At 37.7% G+C, this 25,532-nt stretch overlaps 1 long non-coding RNA gene across 1 annotated transcript; it reads right to left on the bottom strand.

Annotated features, from left to right (window-relative positions):
* Positions 1-6,549: 6,549 nt before the first annotated feature.
* Positions 6,550-22,293, bottom strand: LOC105490262 (uncharacterized). Its single transcript, XR_011614982.1, has 7 exons — positions 21,698-22,293; positions 14,774-14,830; positions 14,051-14,159; positions 9,857-9,931; positions 9,354-9,532; positions 8,664-8,783; positions 6,550-8,571 (listed from the first exon to the last, which is right to left on the bottom strand). It is a non-coding gene; the product is annotated as an uncharacterized lncRNA (long non-coding RNA).
* Between the last annotated feature and the right edge of the window lie 3,239 nt (positions 22,294-25,532).

Raw genomic sequence — 25,532 nt, 5'->3', positions numbered from 1 at the left:
GGATCCTCCTGTGCTGCAGACCAGAAACTCTCCAGGAAGCACACGGCACTTCTAAGCCTTGTTTTTTTTTTTTTTTTTTTTTTTTTTTTTTGAGACGGAGTCTCGCTCTGTCGCCCAGACTGGAGTGCAGTGGCCGGGTCTCAGCTCACTGCAAGCTCCGCCTCCCGGGTTCACGCCATTCTCCTGCCTCAGCCTCCCGAGTAGCTGGGACTACAGGCGCCCGCCACCTCGCCCGGCTAGTTTTTTGTATTTTTAGTAGAGACGGGGTTTCACCATGTTAGCCAGGATGGTCTCGATCTCCTGACCTTGTGATCCGTCTTATTTGCCATCTCTTAGCAATGTTGGCCAACATCTGAAATCTATCGTTTTATGCATTTTGCCCAGTTTTCCACTTGTTCAAGGTAGAAGTTGAAATCTGGTCTCTGTTATTTCATTGCAGCTGGTAATTTTTTTTTTTCCTAAATTGGTGAGATGTAAGTGGACACAAGTACAACCCATATGTATTTAGACAATAGGCAAAATTAAGCTATTAGAGTGACAAGTGCTTTCATACACTATTTAGGGTATGCGTATTGGTATGGTTCCTGAAACAGCATATATCCTGGAGAGCCATATAAAGAGTTACATTTCTATCCAACCAGTAAGGATGATTCCTGTTGCTTATAAAACAGTGGGGAAGGACTTCATGTCCAAAAAGAACTTGTGTTTAACATTTTTTGATATTTGTTTATAAATTTTGATATTAAAATTAAATAATCCAATGAAAATAATGTGTTAAAACTATGTAACGAGAAGGACCTATGTTTATAATAAATTGTTACAGGAAAACATGAACTTCCAAGATACCCTCTCTTTTCCTCTTTCTTTCTGCATTTGGGAAATACAGTCTTAGTGACTTAGGTGACTGCAGCATTAATTTGCAAATTTGAAAAAAAGATTTAATAATTCATGAAGGTTATCTGAAAGGGTAAGATATAATAAACAACAGATCCGCTTCTGAAAGAGCACATGATGCCACTGGACACACCTCTAAAGAATACATTTTATTGCATTAAGCACATTTATGGTGCTTTATTATCTCATTATATAAATATATAATCTTATCAAGGTTCATTTTCTATTTAAGAATAATCCACTCTTTATTAATAAATTGAATACCAATAGGAAAGTAATAGCATGGGAAAATCTAATCAATGGGTAACTGAGGCCTAAAACAAAATTAGATTATTTTGCAAGATGTAATCCCAAAGGAAATTAGATTCTGTATCTTGTTTTTATAATTCTCATTTTAAGAAATTAAAAATGTTGTATTAAAATATTAGATACATCCTATGATCATTTTGGGTATCTTATTATATCCGTCAAAAATTCTACTTAAAAATGTATAATAATTCCTCACATGCTAATTTGTAATGTTTACGCTTGTATTTGAGTCTATTAACGAATTTTATATGGCTCTATCAATCATTACAAAAGATATAATCACCAAACCCTAAAAGTAAGTCCCAAAGATAAAAACAAATCTAGAGAACTGTAAAACATATTAATTTTTGGGTCTAAAGAAAGTCAAGCGATAGAATTACAATTCATTCAAAAAACTATTTTCATTTTTACTCTGTTTCCAAGGCTTTGTGAGAATTCCAAGAGGTATCAGACACAATCCTATTTCAAGTACTCAGTAGAAAAAGGGAGTTGGTTTAGAATCAAACAGACTTCGTTTTGGACTTAAATTCATTTTTTGCCTTATTGGCTTTTGACTTTTCAGTTTATTTTCCTGGATTTCCATTTTCTCATCTATAAAATAGGGATTCTGGCTTATCTCATTGCCTAGTACATCATAAGAGCTCAGTAAAGCTGCTAACTTACTGAAGAAAAATATATTTCTAATGTCAGTGCCATGGTGACAACAGCATCATAGTAAACAAAAAGGACTAAAAGCTCAGGTGGTTGGAGGGCTGGTGTAAATGTGCGGTCCATGCTCATCATCACTGCCATCTAGTGGCAATGTGACAAACCGCACTGTGTAAACCCTACTGGGCATATACTGTATGTAAATCATTTCCATTCTCTGCACGATGGTATTAAGAACACTTCCATTACAGAGCATAATTTGTTAGTTTATTTCAGAATTATTCCTCTAAAACAAGGTTAGGATCACAGAAAGGCCACTCATATCTCTTTTCAGTGTTCTATTAAATACAGTGAAATTACAACACTTTACACATAAGAAGGGATCAATGTTTTTTAAGTGACAATATTTCCAGTGTAGAAATTGCAATGGCAGGCCGGGCGCAGTGGCTCAAGCCTGTAATCCCAGCATTTGGGAGGCCGAGGCGGGGGGATCACGAGGTCAGGAGATCGAGACCATCCTGGCTAACACGGTGAAACCCCGTCTCTACTAAAAATACAAAAAATTAGCCGGGCGCGGTGGCGGGTGCCTGTAGTCCCAGCTACTCGGGAGGCTGAGGCAGGAGAATGGCGGGAACCCGGGGGGCGGAGCTTGCAGTGAGCCGAGATCGCACCACTGCACTCCAGCCTGGGCGTCAGAGCGAGACACTGTCTCAAAATAAATAAATAAATAAATAAATAAATAAATAAATAAAATAAAATAAAAATAAACTGCAATGAGAAATCCACAGTATAGAATTAAGTGTGAGGCTCAGGGTCCTGAAAAAGAAAACAAAGTTTTATATAAAGACATAGAAACTATCCACAAAATAGAAATTGATGAAGCGGACTTCCAAGAAGTAGTTTTTTAAGATGCCCAGTAGAAGAAAGGAAAATTTATTTCAAGCAGAGGTTATTTTCTGTTTTAAAAACTGATTAAAACCATCATATTTTTCTAATAGAAACAGATGCAGCTGAAGAGAAACACAAACAAAGAAAAAAGACACCACGACTACCACCACCTAGTCCCTAAACGGGCTGAAGACCAAGAATCGTGAGGCCAGGGGTCTGGACAAGATTTGGGGAAAAAAAGAAAGGAGACAACCAGTACCTTGGGAATCAAAGCCACAGGGGTCAGCAGAAACGCTGTACCTTCAAGGGCTTAAGAGCCTTGCAAGCATCAGGGAGGGGGGTTCCCTTTTCACAGCTCTCACTGTAATTATAATTCTTCATTACTGTCTGAATCTCCCATGGGACCGTGAGCTGCAGGAGGGCAGGAGCAGTGCCTGTGTTCTTGACTGCCATCTCTCCCCCCAAAAAATTGTGCCAGGGAAATAAGACACATAATAGAAAAAGTGAGAGAAGGTGAGAAGGTGAAGGAAAATGCATTTTAAAAATCAGGTAATTGTGTTTACAAAGAACTAAATGTTTCTGGAAACTTCTTTTGTCTCAGTCCGTGTTCTGTTGCTTATCACAGAATACCTGCAACTGGGTAATTTATAAAGAAAGAGAATTTATTTCCTACAGTTATGGAGTCTGAGAAGTCCAAGTCAGGCTACCTCTGGTGAGAGCCTTCTTCGTATGCAGAGTCCTGAGGTAGCAGTGGGCACCATCTGGCAAGGGGACCGTGCATGCTCACGTGCTCAGTACTCTCTTCCTCTTCTTATAAAGCCACCAGTCCCATTCCTGTGACAACCCACTAATCCATTAACCCACACATCTATGAATGGATTAATCCCTTCCTGAGGACTCTGCCCTCAGGACCCAATCACCTTTCAAACGCCCCCACCTCTCACTTCTGCCACGTGGAGGAATAAATTTCAAGATGAGTTTTGGAGGCTACAGATAAACAAACCCCAGTAGTTTGGTGATAAGGAGAATTTTAATAATATCGTATAATTTTATGATAAAATATGACTAATTAATGGTGGGCTGCTTAACAAAGGTAAAAATTTCTCTCTAAATGTGATCATCATAGCAAACCGAGGTTTCGCTGACAAAGTAAGTTTCATCTCCTGAGTAACTTCATAAATCAATGGAAATTATCTTTTTTCTGTATCTAGTAGACCTACTGACTATTCCTTTGAAGCCAAATAGTGCCAGGACTTTTTCCTGTGAAGTGGTGTGAGAAGTAAATCCTTTCTGTGTAACACTGGCTATGAAAATTATACTACAGTTTTTAGTTTATCCAGTTAAAGAAATTCTCTTTAAGAGATTATTTTTACAAAATTTAATGGCATATTGGTAGTACATTCCTTTAAACAGGTCAAAATTTAGTTATTTATTAAGCTGATAATAAGAGTTGTATAATCTTTGCCATATTTTATTAATTTAGGATCTCACTGAACATATTTGTTTTAAACACATTATGTTTTTGGGATGTGTTTAGACATACAAAAGGGATTTATTTTGTTGATTTTCCCTATTCTAATTTTTCCATAGTCTTCCATTAAGGGCTCCTCTTTGAGTGATTATTTTAAAATTTACCTTCCTCCTACATTATTTTCCAAATCAGTCTTTTTCCCTTTCTAAAATAGTACTTTTATTTAGTTAAAATAAATGTCATAGTGGGAATGTTATCAACACAGAATAGTAGTATATAACAGGTTTTGATTTTGTTTGCATGAATCCTGGTCAATATTGCCTCTAAAACTTCAAAAACTAACCAGTTAATAAACATTAGCCATTTTCACCTTAGCAGTTTCACATGAATCCATGGAAAACATATGCTCCTGACATATTCATATATCCTCAAACGCTTTTGTGCTATATGTCTATTGACAATTCGTATGGTATCACATTTTGATTATGCAAAATGGCATACAGAGTAATTTATTCCTAGGTTAGAGATAGAAAAGTTACCTAATCCATAAGCCCCAGGGTACTGTTAGCAGTGTCTACTCACAATAATCACAATGAATTTGATGCCTGTGGCCTATTTTCACACTGCAGTATTCTGGGCCGGGAGCTCAGACAAGCTGTTCTGCTCTGAGCCACGCATAACAACTAGCAACAAACATTTGGGGCTTCCTAGTGAACATCTGTTGCAAGAACAGAGAGATATAATTACAACGCAGTGTCCCATTTCTTTGCTCCTAATCCACCAAGAATCATTTTAATAGTTTTTTTCTATCATTTATATGGTTTAAGTAAATTATGCGAGGAGATGTGGATTGTAGAATGGTTCTTTTGTTCCCAACCTGTTTTCCTTGGTTCGTTGTCAGGTGACCTGAGGTCCGATGCCTTTATTCCAGCTCATCAGTGTCCCCCTTTCCTCTCTCTCTTTTTTAGTATTTTGTTACTCTTCCACAGACCTTTTTTTCCTACCCATAAAAGTGACCTCATATTATTACTATTCTCAATATCTTCTAAAACATGAGGTCTTTTCTTTTCATACTTAGCACATTTACACAGGGCTTCCTTTATATAGACTGTGCAAAGCCACTGATTGGTTTTCTCTTTCCACTTCCTTCTTTTTAAAAAAAATTAATCTGGGGGAAGGAATATAAGCTTCCTCCCAGGGACAGTGTATGCAGGAGACGCTGCTACTCACTATCTTCACTTCAACAGCCTCACCAATACTCACACCAACATGCACGCACACACACATGCATGCATAAACAGGAACACACACACAGCACACACACCACACACATGCACATACACATCACACACCACACACATGCACACGCACATGCACACACACCACACATGCACACACACACGCACACACACACAATCTGTCTTTAGTCCTCACTCATCATCTAAAATTGCTTTCAAAAATGTCACTCAGGGTGTCTTTATGTAAAGTGAAAAATATATATTTTGTACTTATTTAATCTATTTTTTTTTTCTGAAATGCTCTCTTCCCTCCGCTTCTAAAACACCACCTCCTCTTAAGTTTTCTCCTAGCCATTCTGGACACCTTTCTCTCTTAACAGTGATATTCCTCAGGATCTCTTCTTTTCTCATTCTATGCTGTTGAAATTCAACCAGAGATGAACTTGAGAATCACAGATGCCAGATGTCACTACATTCGAACTGAATGTGAACACAGAGGGGCGTGTCCTTGACACAGACATTTAAAGAAAGCCACCCATGCACATTTGTTTCTTTTTTGGTTGTTTGTTTGAGATAGAGTCTCACTCTGCCACCCAGGCTGGAGTGCAGTGGTGCGATCTGGGCTCCCTGCAAATTCCGCCTCCTGGGTTCAAGTGATTCTCATGCCTCAGCCTCCAGAGTAGCTGGGACTACAGGTGTGCACCACCACATCTGGCTACTTTTTGTATTTTTAGTAGATACGGGGTTTCACCATGTTGGCCAGGCTGGTCTCTAACTCCTGACCTCAGGTCATCTGCTCACCTCAGCCTCCCAAAGTACTGGGATTATAGGCATGAGCCACCACACCCAGCCCTCATGCACATTTAAGTTTTCATCTGGGAATATTTTCCTTCTCTGAAAAGAATATGCTTAATGTTTCTCTTAGTGCAGATGTGCTGATAATAATTTGTATCAATTTTTAAAATTTTTTCTCTTTCAAATGAATTTTTAAGCACATTGTTGTTGAAGTAAACATTGAATTCTATGTTGACATTATTTTATTTAAATCTATTATTCCATTGACTTCTGACTTCCATTTATCATGTTAAGAAGAGACATTTCACAACTTATTTCACATCCACTAGAATGACTATATTAAAAAAAAATAGGGAACAACAAGTGTTGCCAGAACCCTCATACACTGATGATGAGAATGTAAAATTGAACCACGACTTTGGAAAACATTTGAGCAGTTTCTCCAAAAGCTAAACATACAGTTATCATGGACCCAGCGATTTTACTTCTTCCGTATTTACCCAAGATACGTGAAAACATATGTTCACCCCCAAATTATAAACAAATATTCACAGCAGCATTATTCATAATAGCCAAAATGTAGAAATAATCCAAATGCCCATCAAATGATGAATGGATAAACAAGATAGAATATCATTCAGTCATACAAAGGATTCAGAACTTCATAGTTCTGATACAATGTAGATGAAACTTAAAACATTTTGCTAAGTGAAAGAAGCCAGAGAACACCACAGATTACATAATTCCACTTATGTGAAATTTCCAAAACAGGAAATGATACAGACAGAAAGTAGATGAGTGGTTACATAGGACTTGGGGACAGAAGGATTAGGGGTGACAGCTGAGGGATATGGGGTATAAATGTTTAGAAGTTGTGTTGATGATTACAAAACTGTGTAAATATACTAAAAAAAATCATTAAGTTACACACTTTAAATAGATAAACTACATGGTATATAAACACATTTCAGTAAAGATGTTACCAAAAAAAGAAGCCAGGTAGATGTCTAAAACCTTGTTACTGTAAAAATGTATATTTTCTTGAGTTTAACATTTTATTTTTGTCTTTGTTTTTCTGGTTTTATTATGGTATGCCTAGATGTGATTTATGTCATATTTATTGTATTTATTGTATGTAGACCTTTTTAAGTCCATGATTGGTTGACTTCCTCCAGTTTTATAAAATTTTCAACCATAATAACTTCAAATATTGCTACCATCCAGTTTTTATCTTTCACCTCTTCTGGTTACCTTTTGGACTTTCTCACTATATTCTAGATGTAATTACTGTCTTTGGTACTTCTCTCTGTGTCTCTCTCCCCATCCATCCCTTCTTCTCTATATTTATATATAGAAAGATACATACATATATATTATATATATACACACAGAGATACTTGCATATTTAGACACATATATAGCCTATTCTTATCTATGTATTAATAAACAGCTGTTAAAACTGTAGACTGAGTTCTTAATTTCAGTTATTTTATGTTTCAGACTTAAAACTTGATCTTGATTATACTTTTTAGAGTTGACAATTCTCTGCTGAGACTCTCAGTCTTGTATTTCACATCTTTGAGCGCAATATTCACAGTTATATTGAAGTCTGTATTGGTTTATATTAAAACTTGAAGTTTTATGGCTCCTTTATTATGAGTGGGTTCTAATGTACACTGTCTTGTCACCTACACCGTTTGATGCAGTCCTATATCTGGTTAATGCTATTTTCCTCCAGAGAGGATTCCTGACTGGGGTCCTAGAGGTGCAGGACCCCACCAGACTGGTCCTGGAAAGTGTGGATGCAGTCGTTGCGAGGACCGTGTTACCCCTGTTACTCTTGTTTGTAAGCTTCAGCTCTCAGCATCTCAACTCAAAAGCCTGGAGGTTTTACCAGGATCCTCTATCATTATATTAATGACCTCTGGCTTCCAATTTCAGTCGCTCACCCAGCCTTGGGAGTTTGTTGGAGACGCTACCCAGCCTTCCATCTGTACATTTCTATAATCCGCAGTCAGCAAACAACCCCCTAGAAACAGGGATCCCTTTTCTGAATTTCTGTGTCTCAAATTTTGGTAGGTAATTTTTCAATGTATTTTTAGCCATTCTGTGCTTTCAAAGAGGTTTTCCCCACCAGCTTTGCTACTTTTCTCAGCAGGGTAAGGGATTCTAAATTACCTAACGCACCATCACTGAAAGCAGCAGTCTGTCCTCCCAACTTCATTTCAGCTAAAGGGTAAGTTGTACCCTTTAAACAAATCTTTGACATTTTCAGGTGTTTATATAGTATAGTTCTGCGAGATAAGATTTTCTCCTTCCTTCTGTTGCCTAAGTGAATGGTAAAAAGGAAATTTCTTTCAAGTAATTGGAAAGCACTTAAAGTAGATTTTTAGCTATAAGTAATAAATGAAAGTACATACCTTAATGTGGCCTGAAGCCCCGTCCTTCCCGTGGCTGTCCACGCCTGTTTCTCACTGCACTATGCCACTCCTGCTTCATTTCACACGTGGGCACGCTGCATTACTGGACGCTGTTATGTTCTGATTCAAAGGAAAAAGGAAGTGACAAGGAGGCAGAAGTGGGAAAATTATCTGCCTCCAATGTATTATCCACATAAAAAGTGAACTGCAGGATTTTTTGTTGATTCAAATCCCAAGTCTCTAATGGGGGTTGGGGGGTGACACGATTTGGATTTGTGTTCCCACCCAAATCTCATGTCGAATTGTAAACCCCAGTGTTGGAGGAGGGGCCTGGTGGTGGGTGATTAGATCACGGGGGTGATTTCCCTCTTGCTGTTCTTGTGATAGTGACTGAATTCTCACAAGATCTGACTGTGGAAGAGTATGTAGTACCTCCCCCTTGCCCCTCTCCCTCCTGCTCCTGCCATGCAGGACGTATCTGCTTCCCCTTCACCCTCAGCCATGATTTTAAGCTTCCTGAGGCCTCCCAAACCATGCTTCCTGTACAGCCTGTGGAACCATGAGCCAACGAAACCTCTTTTCTTTAAAAGTTACCCAGTCTCAGGCAGTTCTTTACAGCAATGTGAGAATATAGACTAATACGGCGGGGGATACAGAGCGAGTAGAGAGAAGCCTCTCCTTACTCCTTACCTTGCTGTTTGTGTTGCTGTCTTTCTGCTCTATGACAAGCCAGCCAACTATCAGTCACTTCTGTTTGTTGTAAATGGGTCTAAATGAGTCCATGATTCTTCAAAGAGATTAGAAAGATATCAATTTATATTCCCAATGTTGTTGCAAATCTACATCTCTTGCCTGGTTTCTTGGTGTTTCTGTGGAAAAAGTAAATCTATCCAAGTCAACAAGCTAAAAGCATGACCTGAAAATCAGATCTTTATTAATTATAATTTTTTTCTTCACTCTAACAAAAACGAATGTAGAATAGCAAAGGTTGTTGCAACACAATTAGAATATATAATTGCACACTGGGAAAGCTAAAAGCAATTTGGTATTTTAAACAATGTTTGTGATTGTGCAAGCATGTCTCACGTCTACTATCATTAAATAGTCAAATACACACATCTGTGGCTATCTAAACTCTCTCAATCCAAACTCAGTAACTAAACAAATCTGGATAATGGGAAATACGTGTGTACCTAATCCATGTAGCCATTGTCTTTCTTTTCAGTTGTCCTGCATGTATCAAGTAACAACAGTTCAAAGAATGCCTGCTGAATAAGAGAACAGTTACATTATTTAATTAAACAGCTAACCAATCAAATCAATCTATTTATAGCATTTCCTGAATGTTGATGGCTTTGCAGAAGTTCATTCTAATTAGGTCATTTGGTTACCACTTATAGAGACTACCTAAAAGAAATGAGAAATGGTAAACAGATATGAGGCAAAGCTGAAGGCAGATACAGGTAAATATGTCCATATTTTTGGAAATTCTGGACACACATGGAAGAACTTACCTCATTTCAAAGATCAAAACAAATGCTCATATTAAAATTATGCTGTAGATCTCAAATAAATCAATAAACTACACAGCTCATTAATTTTTCTAAGGTTTTCTAGTACTAGACAAAACAGTGATACGCTACATCCAAATTCTTCATTTTCTTGATCTCTTTTTTTTTTGAGATGGAGTCTCACTCTGACACCCAGGCTGGAGTGCAGTGCCACAATCTTGGCTCACTGCAACCTCTGTCTCCTAGGTTCAAGCAATTCTCCTGCCTCAGCCTCCCAAGTAACTGGGATCATAGGCGACCGCCACCATGCCTGGCTTATTTTTTGTGGAGAAAGGGTTTCACCATGTTGGCCAGGCTGGTCTCGAAATTCTGACCTCAAGTGATCCATTCGCCTTGGCCTCCCAAAGTGCTGGGATTACAGGCCTGAGCCACCATGCCCAGGCTTCTTCATCTCTTGAAATGAGCAAGAGCTGAAAATCCTGGACAGGAATACTTGACAGTAAAATGGACATTGATTAAAATCCATGAACTCTATATTTGCAAAACTGCAACATGCTTTCATTCAAATATTAGATATTATAAGTTGATCAAAACACTAAACTCAATGTCTTTTTAGCTGTTTTTTCTAACAAAATATTCTATTATCTAAACATATCATTTCTGACCAAAAATTCAGTGTGGATAGGACTAAATGTGTGAAGGTTTAGTGCTCCAAATACAAGCTCCAGGATAATTAAAATAGCAAAGAATCATTTGTTTTTAATTTATTATCCTATGGGGATAATTGGTCTATTTCAAGAATAAAGTCATTTAATATTGCCAGGAGAAAAAGAAGTGGGTTGGGTGCTGGAATGTACCTTCAGGCAAAGATTGCTATCATAGAGTTAACTATAGGACTGTGTTTAAGTAAACTTTATTACTTTATTTGCTTTCTATCACATGAAGGGAAATAATTTGCATTAAATTGTTAGTCATTTAAAGATTATCTGTGTTGACCAAACACACATTGTGTATGTAAATGACACCTCCTCCATTCAGCCCTGCCTGGAGTTGTGCAAAGACCTAAAATTAGGCTCAAATTCGAGCAGTTCTGAAACTCTTTGGCTACTAAGGTAAGCTCTGGAAAAATTAAGGGTCAGTGAGGAACGAGACAGAAGTCAGAATTTGAAAACCAGATTAGAACCAGAGAAATATCTCAGTCAAAACATGAGCACAGAGGATGCAATACTCAGTCCAATTTAACCAGTTCCAGATCACCAGGCTTTCATTCTCATTTAGTCAACCATGCCAATGCTCCGGCCCTAGAAGGACTAAAAGGCACTGCAATAGCTTGAATGTTTGTCCCCTCCAAATCTCATGTTGAAATTTAATCCCCAATGTTGGAGGTGGGACCTAATGGGGAGGATTTTGGTCATGGGGTGAATCCCTATTGAATAGATTATTACGGGGAGGGGGGTGAGTGAGTTCTTGCTCTATTCGTCCCAACAACAGCTGGTTATTAAAAAGAGCCTGGCATCTCCATCCTCTGTCTTGTTTCCTCTGACCAAGTGATCCCCACAGGCTGGCTCCCCTTCACCCCATGCCATGAGTGGAAGCAGACTGCAGCCCTCCCCAGAAGCAGATGCTGGCGCCGTGCTTCTCGTGCAGCCTGCAGAACTGTGAGCCAAATAACCCTCTTTTCTTTATAAATTACCCAACCTCAGGTATTCCTTTATGGCAACACAAATGGACTAAGACAGGCACTTAGCGGCTTCTGACAAAGACAAGATTCTAGTGCACGAGGAGAAACCAAGAGAAAATCAGTACTGAAAGGAGAAATCCAAATACATAAGAAAACACTTGCCCTACGAGATGACTTATTAACTATGGTGAAGACCAGAAAAGATGAGCCACAGATTGGAGAAAGATATCTGCAAGGCAAAACCAATACAGGAATTTATACAGGATACATATATGTTTTATTAACCTCATACAAATGGGGGCAAGGAAAAGACAAACTAGTCAATGTTATATCAGCCAATATACTTTCAGAGGATACAGTGGGCATCCACAGAACTTGAAAACTATACTGCCAACAAACAGATTTTTAAAATGTTCAAACTCTCTTATAATCAAATCAAAAAGATAATATTTTAAAGTCATCTGATTGAAAGAAACAAGTTTGATAGTACCAAATGTAGATAAGAATGTGTGGGTATAGCAATTGTATTATTCTGGTGAGAATGCCAATTCGTACCTCTACTTTGGAAAATAATTTAGTAATAGCCATGAAATTAAAGATGAGAATATCCAACAATCCAACAATTGCAGGTCCAGAGATGACCACACATTCACATGGAGAACATACTGGGGTGTTCATTACAGAACTTGCTGTGAGGCAGGAAGAAAAGGGAGATTCTATAATTGTCCCTCAGTTGGGAACTGGGCAAGGGCACTGTGGCATTCATACAATGGAGACCAATGAAGTTGCTGAAACAAAAAGTCCAGAGAACAGCCTTTATTTATTTATTTTATTTTATTTTATTGAGATGGAGTCTCTCTGTGTCACCCAGGCTGGACTGCAGTGGCGCGATCTCAGCTCACTGCAACCTCCGCCTCCCGAGTTCAAGAGATTCTCTACCTCAGCCCTCCTAAGAAGCTGAGATTACAGGCACATGCCACCAAGCTCTGCTAATTCTCGTATTTTTAGTAGAAATGGGGTTTCACCATGTTGGCCAGGGTGGTCTCTATCTCTTGACCTCCTAATCCGCCTGCCTCGGCCTCCAAAAGGCTGGGTGTGAGCCACTGTGCCTGGCCAGATCATGGATTTTCAAAAGTGTGAAGAAAGTATACTAAGACTAGTCACAGATATTTAAAAAGCAATTTCTCTTTTGTGTACGTATGTAGACTACATAGTTTTTTAAATATATGGTAGTTTATGTTCATGTCTAGAGTTGTGTGAGCTGGTAACAAGCAACTCTGTGAATAACTGCCTACTAAGGAATGGAAAGAAAGTGATCCAATGGGGCTGGTTGCGGGGGCTAATGCCTGTAATCCCAGCACTTTGGGAGGCCGAGGCCGGTGGATCACTTGAGGTCAGGAGTTCGAGACCAGCCTGGCCAACATGACGAAACCCCATCTCTACTAAAAATACAAAAATTAGCTGGGTGTGGTGGTGTGTGCCTGTAAGATCAGCTACTTGGGAGGCTGAGGTAGAGCATCCCTTGAACTCAGGAAGTGGAGGTTGCAGTGAGCTGAGATTGCACCACTGCACTCCAGCCTGGGCGATAGAGTGAGACTCCATCTCAACAACAACAAAAAAAAAAAAAAAAAAAAAAAAAAAGGAAAAGAAAGGGATCTGATGGGAGTGTGGAGTTAAGTTGCATATGTAAATCTTTATTTTCTTAAATTGAAGCAAAATCATTAAAACATCTGTAAAAACTATGATAAATGTTAAACCAGATTTGTCAAATCTGGTTGATGTGACATATGTCTGATATATAATGTTATTTTCATTTGAAATATTTCATATTATACAGTTACAAATTTAAATTATTTAATAAAGAAAAATTACTGCAGTGCTTTATTTCCTCAATAAAAGCCTAAGAGGCAGAAGAGTTAATAATGGTTCATATAACTAAAGGAGGCATTGTATTTAAGGGAGAACTTCTTAAAAGTGAGATTTCCAAAACAGTCATTATTTACGTAGGACAAATGCTATTTTACTAGGTTTATCAAAGATTAGGCTGTCTACAAACTTATGTATCATTCTAATAAATATTTTAATACAGAATATTCTAAATTTTAATAGGAAAATAATACTTAAGTTCCTTCCATGTGCCATGCATAATCTTGTATAAAGTATAATTTCATTTTTATAACATTTCTGTGCCTTACCTCTTGCTTCTCTCCAATTCACAAATGAAGAAAGTAGTTACACCACCCTTCATTCATGTACAAGGGGAGGGTTTGAATCCAGGTCTCTAGGAACCCAAAAGTCAAGCACCTTCCAAGGCAAAAGAGATTACCATGTTATAACACAAATAAAAACATAATAGAATTAGGAATTTGATAAATATAGAGGGTTGAATAGTGTTCCCCCAAAATTCCTCTCAACACTGAAGCTCAGGATGTGACCTTATTTGGAGATAGGATCTCCAAAGGTTATGCAGATGTGATCAGTTAAGATGAGGTCATACTGGATTAATTTGGGTCCTAAATCTAATGGCTGGTATCCTTTTAAGAAGAAGAGAAAACACAGGACACAGACACAAGGAAGCAGCAAACGTGAAGACAGAGGCTGGGGGTGCAGTGACACAGCTACAAGCCGTGGGGCCACCGGAGGCTGGGAAGGGGAAAGCAGGGACCCTTCCCCAGAGCCTCCAGAGGGAGCAGCTGACACCTGGAATTCGGACTTCCAGCCTGGAGAACAGTGAGAAGCTATTTCTGTGGTTTGAAGCCATGCAATCTGTAGTACTCTGTTGTAGCAGCCCTAGGAAACTAATACAGGGATACAGTTGAGACCCCAAATGTACTGAGGTCATATTTAATTTTCACAACATTTTGCTCAGTTCCATCTTGCTTTCCTTCAGCTTGGAGATGAAAAAACATAGTCCCTACCTTCGTGCAGGTACAAGGGTGAGGATCTGAATCCGGTTCTCTAGGAATTCCAAATTCCTGCCGGTTCCAAGGCAAAATAGTTCACCGTATTATGACATTTGTGGAAATGCAAAATAACAAAGAATTAGATAAGCAATTTAAAATAGTCATCCTAATAATTCCTAATGAATAATAATGATGATAGCTGTTAGTGAAATCCATAAAAGAAATGTTTTATTTACATGACTTAGATCTGTTCTACAACAATCTTTATTTTCAAGACTTAAGCAATAAAAATTTACTAATTTCACATTTTCTGCCATCACCATAAAACAGAATCAATCTCATGTGATTAAATTTGTGGCATGTAACATATAAATCATGTCCTCATTCTATTAATAAGATGCTATTTGACTTGTAGAAGTTCGTGGATCATTTAAAATTGAATAAATGGTTTGCTTTCAGAACTATGAAGAGTACAAACTGGTATTTGGCAAACTGTTTATTTTTTTCAAAACACAGAAATCTGCTGTTTTAAGTTTTTGTTCGGATTTCAAAATTAACTTCTTATTGGAGAGAACCAGTTTAATTATGTTCTGATTTTCTCTCTTCTCCTTTCAAGAGCCATAGTTTATTATGAATTCAGGAAAGCTTAAGTTTCTATTACCCCTTCAAATGAATTGGAACTAATTGGTCAATAGTCCTTGGCAATAATGAGTTGAAACTAGCATTACTTTCCTAGTGAATTATACAGATGCACTATCCCGACTGTGAAACTCCATTAGAGTTGGGATCAGACTGCACTGGCTTTCACCGATAATGTCTCAATGGCATTTAATTGAGAGGTAGAGAGAAGTCAAGGGCTGCCCTTATTAGAAAACCCTGATTGGCATCAAAAAGGCACAATAGTATATTTGTTAAGTACTTTGGAATTAGCTATACCTGGTACAAATACCAGTACTTTCCCTTATTTTCCGCACTGGTCAGGTCTATGCAAGCCTACTCCCAAAAGTCCAAGGAAGCTGAGAGTTTGAAGGAGGAGGCTGACAAATCTAGTCTCTTAGAAATAAACATTTAGTAAGGACTTACAAAAGGAGGCCATGCCTCTGTCTTGGACAGTCACGGGACAAGATGGTGGATCCCCGCACCGTTACCCTTCAGACCCAGGGCTATTGTACCACAGGGAAAGGGTGTACATACTTCACAAGGGAGGTTTAGGACAATTGAAGTACAGTCACATGAAGGGATTGCACCTTGGGAATTATGGTAAGTAAATTTAGGATTTACGGTAAGTCCCAGCTCATACACAAGAAACACAAGGAATAATAGATAAACTGGAAATCCTAGAGACCCTCCCAGAATAGGTTAATCAGAAGCCAACATGGCACATTAGCCTCCAAGATGAGTTGCTATGGTGTCTACACCTTACAAGCTGTAAGACCTGGGAAAAGGAGGCAACAGCCTCTCTAAGCCTAATTCCCCCTCTGTGTATTGAATTCATAAAAGTACCTACCAACGACTTACCAACGACAAGGAAGGCGGAGTGATCGGCCCAGAATGGAAGGCTAGTTAATTTTTATCACTGACATTGTTTAGAAATGCTGGTATATGCAATAATAACAAGCAGAATAACTGTTGTTGTTGTTTTTAATTTCTCCACGGCCATGTATTCACTTCTTTACTGTTCCCACCACTCCACTCCAGGCTGGCAACTAGGACTCACTTCCCAATGTTACTACAGGGATGAAATGGGCAGTCCTGGTGACACTGTCCTGGAGTCACTGCCAAGGGCAGAGGTAGGACATTGTATTTAACAAGATCCCTGGGAAAGGTGAAATCAGACAGGCAGGACTGTTTTCTCAGGAGCAGGAAACTGGTACCTAGGCAGCACTTCCCAGGGCCTGCTCATGGCCACAGGACATGACGACATGATGTGAGAGAAGCACTGACTTTGGAGCAAGTGAGGTGCGGTCAGCACATGGGTGGAAACCTGTTTGTGTGACATCTCATAGTATCCGGAAGTTTACATTACATGCGCCACAAAACATTCAGGTCTTGTGGAATATTTTCATAGAAATCAATAAATGGATATAGTCTTCTGACTATGGACAAAGGGCAGGACCAAGAGGGCCGGGAGGGAAAGAGAGGAAAGGAAGCATAAGGAATTAGGCTAGATAATTGGTTTAAATGTTGCTAATACCAAGATACTCTCTGACAAGGAAGATTAAATAATGTAAACAGTAATAACTTAACATGAAGGCAGATTTAAAATCTAGATATCAACAAAGATAACATGAGTGGGGAGAAGAGCGGATGCTGTTGCGTTCATATTCCTTTTTCCCCACAGGGAATTTCTAGCCCAGCGCTGAGAGAGACAGGCAGAGAGAGAAATATATGTGCGTGCACATAAATAGCTGAAAATCACAAAGAAACTCCAGGAATAAAAACCAGAATGATCAGCTTTCAAATCACCAAGGAAAAGAAATGAGAAAGGAAATGTAGTATGTGAATAAATAGACATAAAAAACAAAGTACAGAACAAGGTGAGAGAAGATTCACAAGGAACAGCCAGTTGTCACGCTAAAGTAATTTCTAAGATAAGACACAATTTAAGAATCATGTCCCTGAGGGGAAAAAGAGTATCAACCTTGTCTATCACTCCATTTCTAGCTTGGGGAACAGAGTGCCCTATGCCAGTGCCCAGTGATTCCCGAATTGGATGTAACTAAAAAGCCAAAGCCTAACGACATTTCCTATAATTTTTATACATAGACGTTGAGGCTGGATTTGCTAGTATTTTGTGAAGTTTAGCGCATCTTTGAGAGGAAAGATTGAACGAGAATTTCTCTTTCTTGTTTTACCATTTTCAGCTTTTGGCATCAAGGTTAGTCTTATAAAATAATGTGAGAAAGCACTGCCTCCTTTTCCATTCTCTCAAAAAGTCTGTATAAGAATGTAAGTATTGGGTCGGGCGCAGTGGCTCAGGCCTGTAATCCCAGCACTTTGGGAGGCCAAGGCAGGTGGATCACCTGAGGTCAGGAGATTGAGACAAGCCTGACCAATATGGGGAAACCCCGTCTCTACTAAAAATACAAAAATTAGCCAGGTGTGGTGGCAGGAGCCTGTAATCCCAGCTACTTGGGAGACTGAGGCAGGAGAATCACTTGAACCTGGGAGCTGGAGATTGCAGTGAGCCAAGATAGCGCCACTGCACTCCAACCTGGGTGACAGAGGGGGACACCATCTCAAAAAAAAAAAAAAAATACTTGTTCTTTGAATGATTAGTAGAATTCTCTAGTAAAATAATGGGGGATTATGTTCTTGGTGTGAATCGATTTTTAAGTAAACACTTGGTTTATTTAATTACTATAGATCTTTCTATGTAGGTTTTTCTATTGCCTTTTAAATCAATTTTTTCTGTTATATTTTTCTAGGAAATTGTCTATTTTATCTAACTTGTAAACATATTAGTCATTAATTTATTCATAAGTAGTCTCTCAGAGTTTTATCTCTGCTGTACCTGGTTATGTTTCCTTTTTCATATTCAATATTATTTATTTGTGCTTTTTCTATTTTCTTCCTCTGCAATCTTGCCAAGAGTTCATACTTTTTATCTGGCAAAGAACCAAGTTCTGGTTTTGCTAATTCTCTGTAATTAATTCTTTGAGTTCGTTTCATTCATTTCTGCTTGTACTTGTATTATTTCATTTCTTCTACTTTATTCTTCCCTAATTTCTTAAACTGCACACTTAGCTTCATTGGCAGTTATTTCCTCTTTTATAAGCATTTAAAACTATAAATTTCCCTTGAAATACTCTTCTCCAACATTTGTTTAATAAGGTGGGTAAGGTGTGTGAAAAGACACTTTAGTACAGATTTTCTAATTTCTATTTTTTTGAAGATTACAAGTAGGATTTCGCTGTCTTGTTCTCTCATTTCTAACTTAATAGCACTATTGTAAGAGAGCATGATTAGTTTGACACTACTTCTTAGAAAGGCTTGGAAACTACCTTTTCTCGTGGCTAGGTGTGGCGGCTGACACCTGTAATCCCAGCACTTTGGGAGGCCAAGGCGTGCGGATCACTTGAGGCCAGGAGTTCTAGACCAGCCTAGCCAACATGGAGAAACTCCGTCTCTACTAAAAACAGAAAAATTAGCTGGGTGTGGTGGTGAGCACCTGTGGTCCCAGCTACTCCAGAGGCTGAGCCATGAGAATCGCTTGAACTCCAGGAGGCAGAGGTTGCAGTGAGCTGACATCACACCACTGCACTCCAGCCTGAGTGACAGAGCGAGACCTTGTCTCAAAACAAAAAAACAAGTAAGTGGCTAATTTTCCTAAGCGTTTAATGCACGTTTCAAAAAGGGCATATTTTCTAATCATTAATTGAAAGATTTTATATACTTTTATTAGGTCAATCAAAGCACATTAGTTTTGCTGTTCAAATTTTGTTGGTCTCTTCATAAATTAATTACTTAAAGAGATACATCAATTAATTCCATCTCCCACTAGGTATATTTGTAGCTCTTTTCAAGTCTCTCAATTTTCACTTTCTGTATTTAAAGCTATGTAATTGGGTTACAAGTTCAGAATTATTATAACTTTTTCTGAATTATACTTTTGCAAATTATAGACCTTCATACCTAATACTACTTTTTAGTGTCTATTTCATATATTTCTTCTTAAAAATATCTGTCATGTTTTATTTTATAACATAAAATTAATTGACTTACTATTTAAAAATTATCTTAGTAAAAAACTATTTTTGACTTAGAAATGCCTTTGAGAAAAATAAAAATTAAATTCCAACACTCAGAAATTAGACTTTTATGTCTATTATTTCATCTTTTTCTATTCATACATATAATGAATGTATATACATTTATAAAATGTATATATACTACATATAATTTACACATATAAGTTATATATGTATTATATGTAATTTTTTAAACAAAATGAGATTATACCATATGTAGCATTTTACACTGTCTTTTTTCATTTGACAACATCCATCTTTCTCCATTTATGTTCATGATTTTCTTGCTCAAAATCAGCAACTAGTGGCTGGACACAGTGGTTCACACCTGTAATCCCAGGACTTTGGGAGGTTGAAGCAAGCAGAATCACATCACGAGGTCAGCAGTTCAGGACCAGCCTGACCAACATGGTGAAACCCAGTCTCCACCAAAAAATACAAAAATTAGCCGGATGTGGTGGCGTGCACCTGTAATCCCAGCTACACGGGGGGCCGAGGCAGGAGAATCACTTGAACCCGGGAGGCAGAGGTTGCAGTGAGCTGAGATTGCACCATTGCACTATACAGCCTGGGTGACAGAGCTACGCTCTGTCTCAAATAAATAAATAAATAAATATCAGCAACTCATTCAGGCTCATACATTGTATCTGGTGATATACTTCAGAAGAAAGAAAGAATAAAGCAAATAGTATAATAAATTCTAATATATCCATCAATCCACTTCAGAAGAGTATATCAGAAGAAAATTTTGCAACATGTGACTAGAGTAAGATGAGAACAAATCACAAAATAATATATGAGTTCCCAAACATATTAGATTTTTATGAAAAAAAGTTGTCTAAATTAAGAAAAGCATGTAGAAACGTGGAATCTTATCATGAGCTGAACGTAACTTCCCACAATATCCAATTATATCTCTAATTGGAACCTGGGGGATGATTAGTTCTCTAAGCCCCTATTATTATCCTCAATCAGTCTATCACTCCCCGTAACATTTCTGAAATCTCCCATCAGCCCAAAGTGTATTGTTCAATGGCAGCTTTCACGTTCTTGGTCAATAAGGCGTACCTGAGATAAAGAGGTGCTTGTCCTTACATTCTTGTATATATACTTGGATGTTGCAAAACACTCTACTATTCAGAATTTTTATTTTTGATTTACTTTTTAAGGTGTTCTAAGGTCAGATGTTCTGTTTCTACACTACTGAGATGTACCTAAGACACTGGTACCCAAAACCTCTTTCTTGAAAGATAAGAAGTAAATAGAATCCCAGGAATATATTACCTTTTTTTTTTTTTTTTTTTTTTTTTTTTTTTTTTTTTTGAGCTGGAGTCTCGCTCTGTTGCCCAGATTGGAGTGCAGTGGTGTGATCTCAGCTCACTGCAAGCTCCGCCTCCTGGGTTCATGCATTCTCCTGCCTCAGCCTCCCGAGTAGCTGGGACTACAGGAGTGTGCCACCATGCCTGGCTAATTTTTTGTATTGTTAGTAGAGACGGGGTTTCACCTTGTTGGCCAGGATGGTCTTGATCTCCTGACCTCGTGATCCACCCACCTCGGCTTCCCAAAGTGCTCGGATTACAGGGGTGAGCCACCACACCTGGCCCGGAATATAACTTTTTAGTGTCTATTTTATATATTTTTTTAAAAAAATCTGTCATGTTTTACTTTATAAATAGAGGAAAATTCTATTATTAACAAATTTCTTTCAGGAAAAATCACTTAAATACTTCAGGAAAACTACACTTTTATTTTTTAAAATCTTATTATATATGATGACTAGTACTATCTTGAGTATGTTTTCCATGATTATTTGCATTACTCAGTGTGCTGGGATGTATATACAGATTGACAGTCAGTAAAAGTGCTGCTGCCGATATTGGTGATTTTTGGAGATTTCAATGAAGACATCTTTTAAGGTCATGAGTTCAAACTGAATGCTCCAAATTAGCACATTATGCTTCTATTTTTATAGCAAGAAGTTTCATTGGTAAGACTTTCTAAGGCGTTGTCACACAAAATTTTCTTAATAATGTAACAGTGTTTGGGGAAGGATTTAAAGTGAATGATTTTAACTCTTGCAAAGTTATCTTAAAATTTTACCTAAAATTACACAAAATAAATAAAATGTTACAGAGAATAGTGCATTAAATGACATAAAATTAGATGGAGACACACCAAGTATAGTTACCATAAATGACTAATTTCTCCCATTGAAGCATAGTCTTTCAGACAGGTTTTCAAAAAATCGAATATTGACAATCTTAAAATACAGAAAAATTTTAAAGTTAAATGAGAACAGTCATGATTGAAATATTCATCATTAAATTAATGTCAGACTTGCTTTCACACAATGATGTTTCCTCATCCAGAACATGGTAGGTGTCCAATACATGCTTTTTGGCTGACACACTGAATGAATAAATGCATGAAGGAAGGAATGAATGATGAATAAAATAGCACTATGATCTAATAAGGAAGTTTTCCAGGAAGAGTGAGGTCTTGAACTTAGATATCAAGCAATAGAATAACAGGACTTGCTAGAGAGAAGTACGGGGAAGGCGAGGGCCCCTATATCCTGAAAAGCATTAAGTCCAAAAAGCAGATGGCTTGAACCGGAAGGTTGCTTGGTGGAACACAGTTGAGGAGACCATCACAGTGGTTATGGGAGAATATGAGCTGTGTGGAAAAGTCCCTAATGACTGGGCCTAGCAGTTTATAGTTCATTAAGGAAAATGAGTGAAAGCGATCTAGTAACAGAGAACACACATCTAAGGTAAAGTCAGAGTGAAAGCAGTGGTTCACACGACGTGGTCCCCAGATCAGCAGCATCAGCATCTCCTGGGAATTTGTTAGAAATGTAATTCAGGGGCCTCGCTCCAGACATCATGAATCAGACGTTTTGAAGCGGACCCAGTAATCCTTTTTAACGAGCCCTCTAAGTAATTCTGATGAACTCAAAAATTTGAGAGCCACTATTTTAAAGTATTTGTCTTTTATCACAGTTTACTCACTGTGTGCCATACAGTGGTGCTCGTAACGCTTGTTGAATAAATGAGCAAATAAAAGAATAATAAGAAATTAGTGTAGAATATGATAAAACATGTATAACAGTTGTATATTTTAAATAGGAAACGCTGTAAGCTTCAATCAAGTAAGAATGCATTAAGCACTTATTCTGGAGGAAAACATGTAGCATGGAAAATATAAGACATGTAAAGCACGTTCCTTACCTGGAAGAAACTTGAATACAGTCAAGAAAAGATACGACATTTCAGGATATTAGTAGCCCAGTGAGACAGTGTACGATAATGCCACATCAGTGGTATAGAAAATAAGCTTCATTTCTTTGCCCTCTAGACCTGATTGAAAGTTTCAGTTTGAGCAAACTACCTATGGCATAGGTTAAAATGGGAAGGCTTTCAGGGTAAAGGAAGGAAGTGTAAACTGAGGAAGGGTCTGCACCTGTAAGGAAGGAAGACATGTAGGAAGACATGCTAGATGAAGGGAGCAAAGTGTAGAAAATTATGACCAAAAAAAAATCTGGGCTGAGGTTGTAAAACCATAAACACGCAAGTTTTGTTAGATTGTGGAAGGCTTGTGTAAAGGAAGAATTATAAAGTGACACATTATATTGAGACCACATTTGAGAGCTCCAAATTAACAGAAAAAGAGCTCCTGCCTGATCCTTCAGGCACATGGTTTGGAAAAAGAAACAAAATAATGAAAATGTAAGTTTTATTGTTTACATCTTAAAATGTTGGAGATGTTTAGCTAAAAGCAGAATAGTTTTAGGTTCCCTATGTATCCTTCCTCTCCTCTCCCACACCCCTCCAGACTTATAATTTTGCAGTCGTAACAAGACTAATCCTTCTGTTGAATTCCATTAGCATTTCAGGGGATACTTTCTTTATTTCAAATTCATCATCAGTTGGTGATCTTCACACTTAGCTCCATTCTTTGTCCTCTAGACTTGATGCCTGGAAATCAATTGTCTGGAAAGCACAGAGGTGCTGATGGCAGTTGTATTATGGGAAACTCTAAATTCTGTGAAGTGAAAACTGCTTTAAAGGAGTGAATATTCTTTCTCCTATATTCCTTTTTGTGAGTCCAATTGTTGTATATCAGATTCTTTAAAGTAAGTAATACCAGAAGGAAAGTTAAAAGCAGTCCACACTTCATTCAAACACAGATTGTGATTCACACAAGATTTACAGATGAATTAACTTGTCTTAAATGACTCACTATTCCACTCCCACCAGTGCTCAATTATTTTTTGGTATAATAAATACAGCCCGCAATAGAGGATCCAGAAGCACAAATCCACCCTGAGCAGTTGCTGACTCAAAAAAAAAAAAAAAAAAAAAAAAAAAAAAAAAAAAAAAGTAAAACAGTGACATCTGCAGAATGAAGAAAAATTATATTTAGATGATTCCATTGTTGTAGAAGAAAGCACTACAGGATGACAGACAACTATTTAGAAACCTATTTAATACCTTTCTAAGCCACCAGGCCCAGCTAATTTTTTGTATTTTTAGTAGAGAGGGTTTCACCATGTTAGTCAGGATGGTCTCAATCTCCTGACCTTGTGATCTGCCTGCCTCGACCTCCCAAAGTGCTGGGATTACGGGTGTGAGCCACTGCGCCCGGCTGAATCTTCTCTTATTCCTTAATCTAAGAAGAAGTTTGTCAATTTTGTTGATTCTTTTTAAGAACTGACTTGCTTTTATTAATTTTCTCTACTGTTTTTCTATTCTTAATTTCATTTATCTCTAATTTTTATTATTTCCTTCCTATTCTAGCTTTGGTTTCATTTTTTTCTTCTTTTTAAGTTCCTTAATATATAAAGTTAGACTGTTGTTTTGAGATCATCCTTCTCTTTTAATGTAAGCATTTAAAGCTATAACTTTCCTCTTAGCATTGCTTTGGCTTCATTCCATAAGTTTTGGTATGTTGTTCTCTTGTTTTTGCCTCAAGATATTCTCTAATTTCCCTTGTGATTTCTTGTTTGACCCATTGTTGTTTAGGACTGTGTTGATTAACGTCCACATATTTATGAACTTTCCAGCACTTGGATGAAATATTCATTGCCAAAAAAGTGGCCAACTAAAAGTATTATACACAACAAGACTGTACCTCAAAAATAACGAAAAATTAAGACTTTCCCTGACAAGTCAAAGCTAAGGGAGTTTCTTAACATTAGACCTGCCCAAGAAAAAATGCTAAAGAGATCCCAGCTACTGGTGAGGCTGAGGCGGGATTATTACTTGAGCACAGCCACACCTGTGAATAGCCACTACTGAAGTCTAGCCTGGGCAAGATAGTGAGACCCTGTCTCTAAAAAACATTTTAAAAAGTCAAAAATAAATGTTTAAAAAGATATGATACAAAAAACAATTAACAAAATGGCAGTATTAAGTCCTTCCCTAGCAGTAATAACTTTATAGATGGATTGCCCTCCCTAATCAAAAGACATAATTTGGTTAAATGGATTTTTAAAATTCAATGATATGCTGTCTATAGGAGATGCACTTTAGAAACAATAACACGCATAAGCTGAAAATGAGAATTTTAAAAATCCTAAACTTCTAGTTTTCTAAAAAAAAAAAAAAAAAAAGATGGGTCTCACTTTGTTGCCTAGGCTGGAGTGCAATAGCATGATCATAGCTCACTGGTACCTTGAATTCCTGGGCTCATGGGATCCTCTTGCCTCAACCTCCTAAATAGCAGGGACTACAGGCATGCACTGCCATGCCCAGCTAGTTTTAAAATTTTTTTTATAGAAATGGTATCTCATCATCTTGCCCAGGCTGGTCTGAAACTCTGGGGCTCAAGTGATCCTCCCTCTTTGGCCTACCGTAGTGCTAGGATTACAGGCGTGAGCCACCTCTCCCAGCCTCATCTAGTTTTAAGAGATGCTAATGCCTCTAAAGATTATTTGACAACATCATTGTGAAGAAACTAGTAACGTAATTCAAATTAAAATACAAGATGTAATATTCCAAATGAACACTCTAAAGATAGAC

The sequence above is a fragment of the Macaca nemestrina genome, chromosome 16 (genome assembly GCF_043159975.1).
Source record: "Macaca nemestrina isolate mMacNem1 chromosome 16, mMacNem.hap1, whole genome shotgun sequence".
In the NCBI taxonomy this organism is placed as follows: Eukaryota; Metazoa; Chordata; class Mammalia; order Primates; family Cercopithecidae; genus Macaca; species Macaca nemestrina.
Note: the sequence above shows the minus strand (reverse complement) of the source record. Positions and strands in the feature narration are given on the sequence as shown.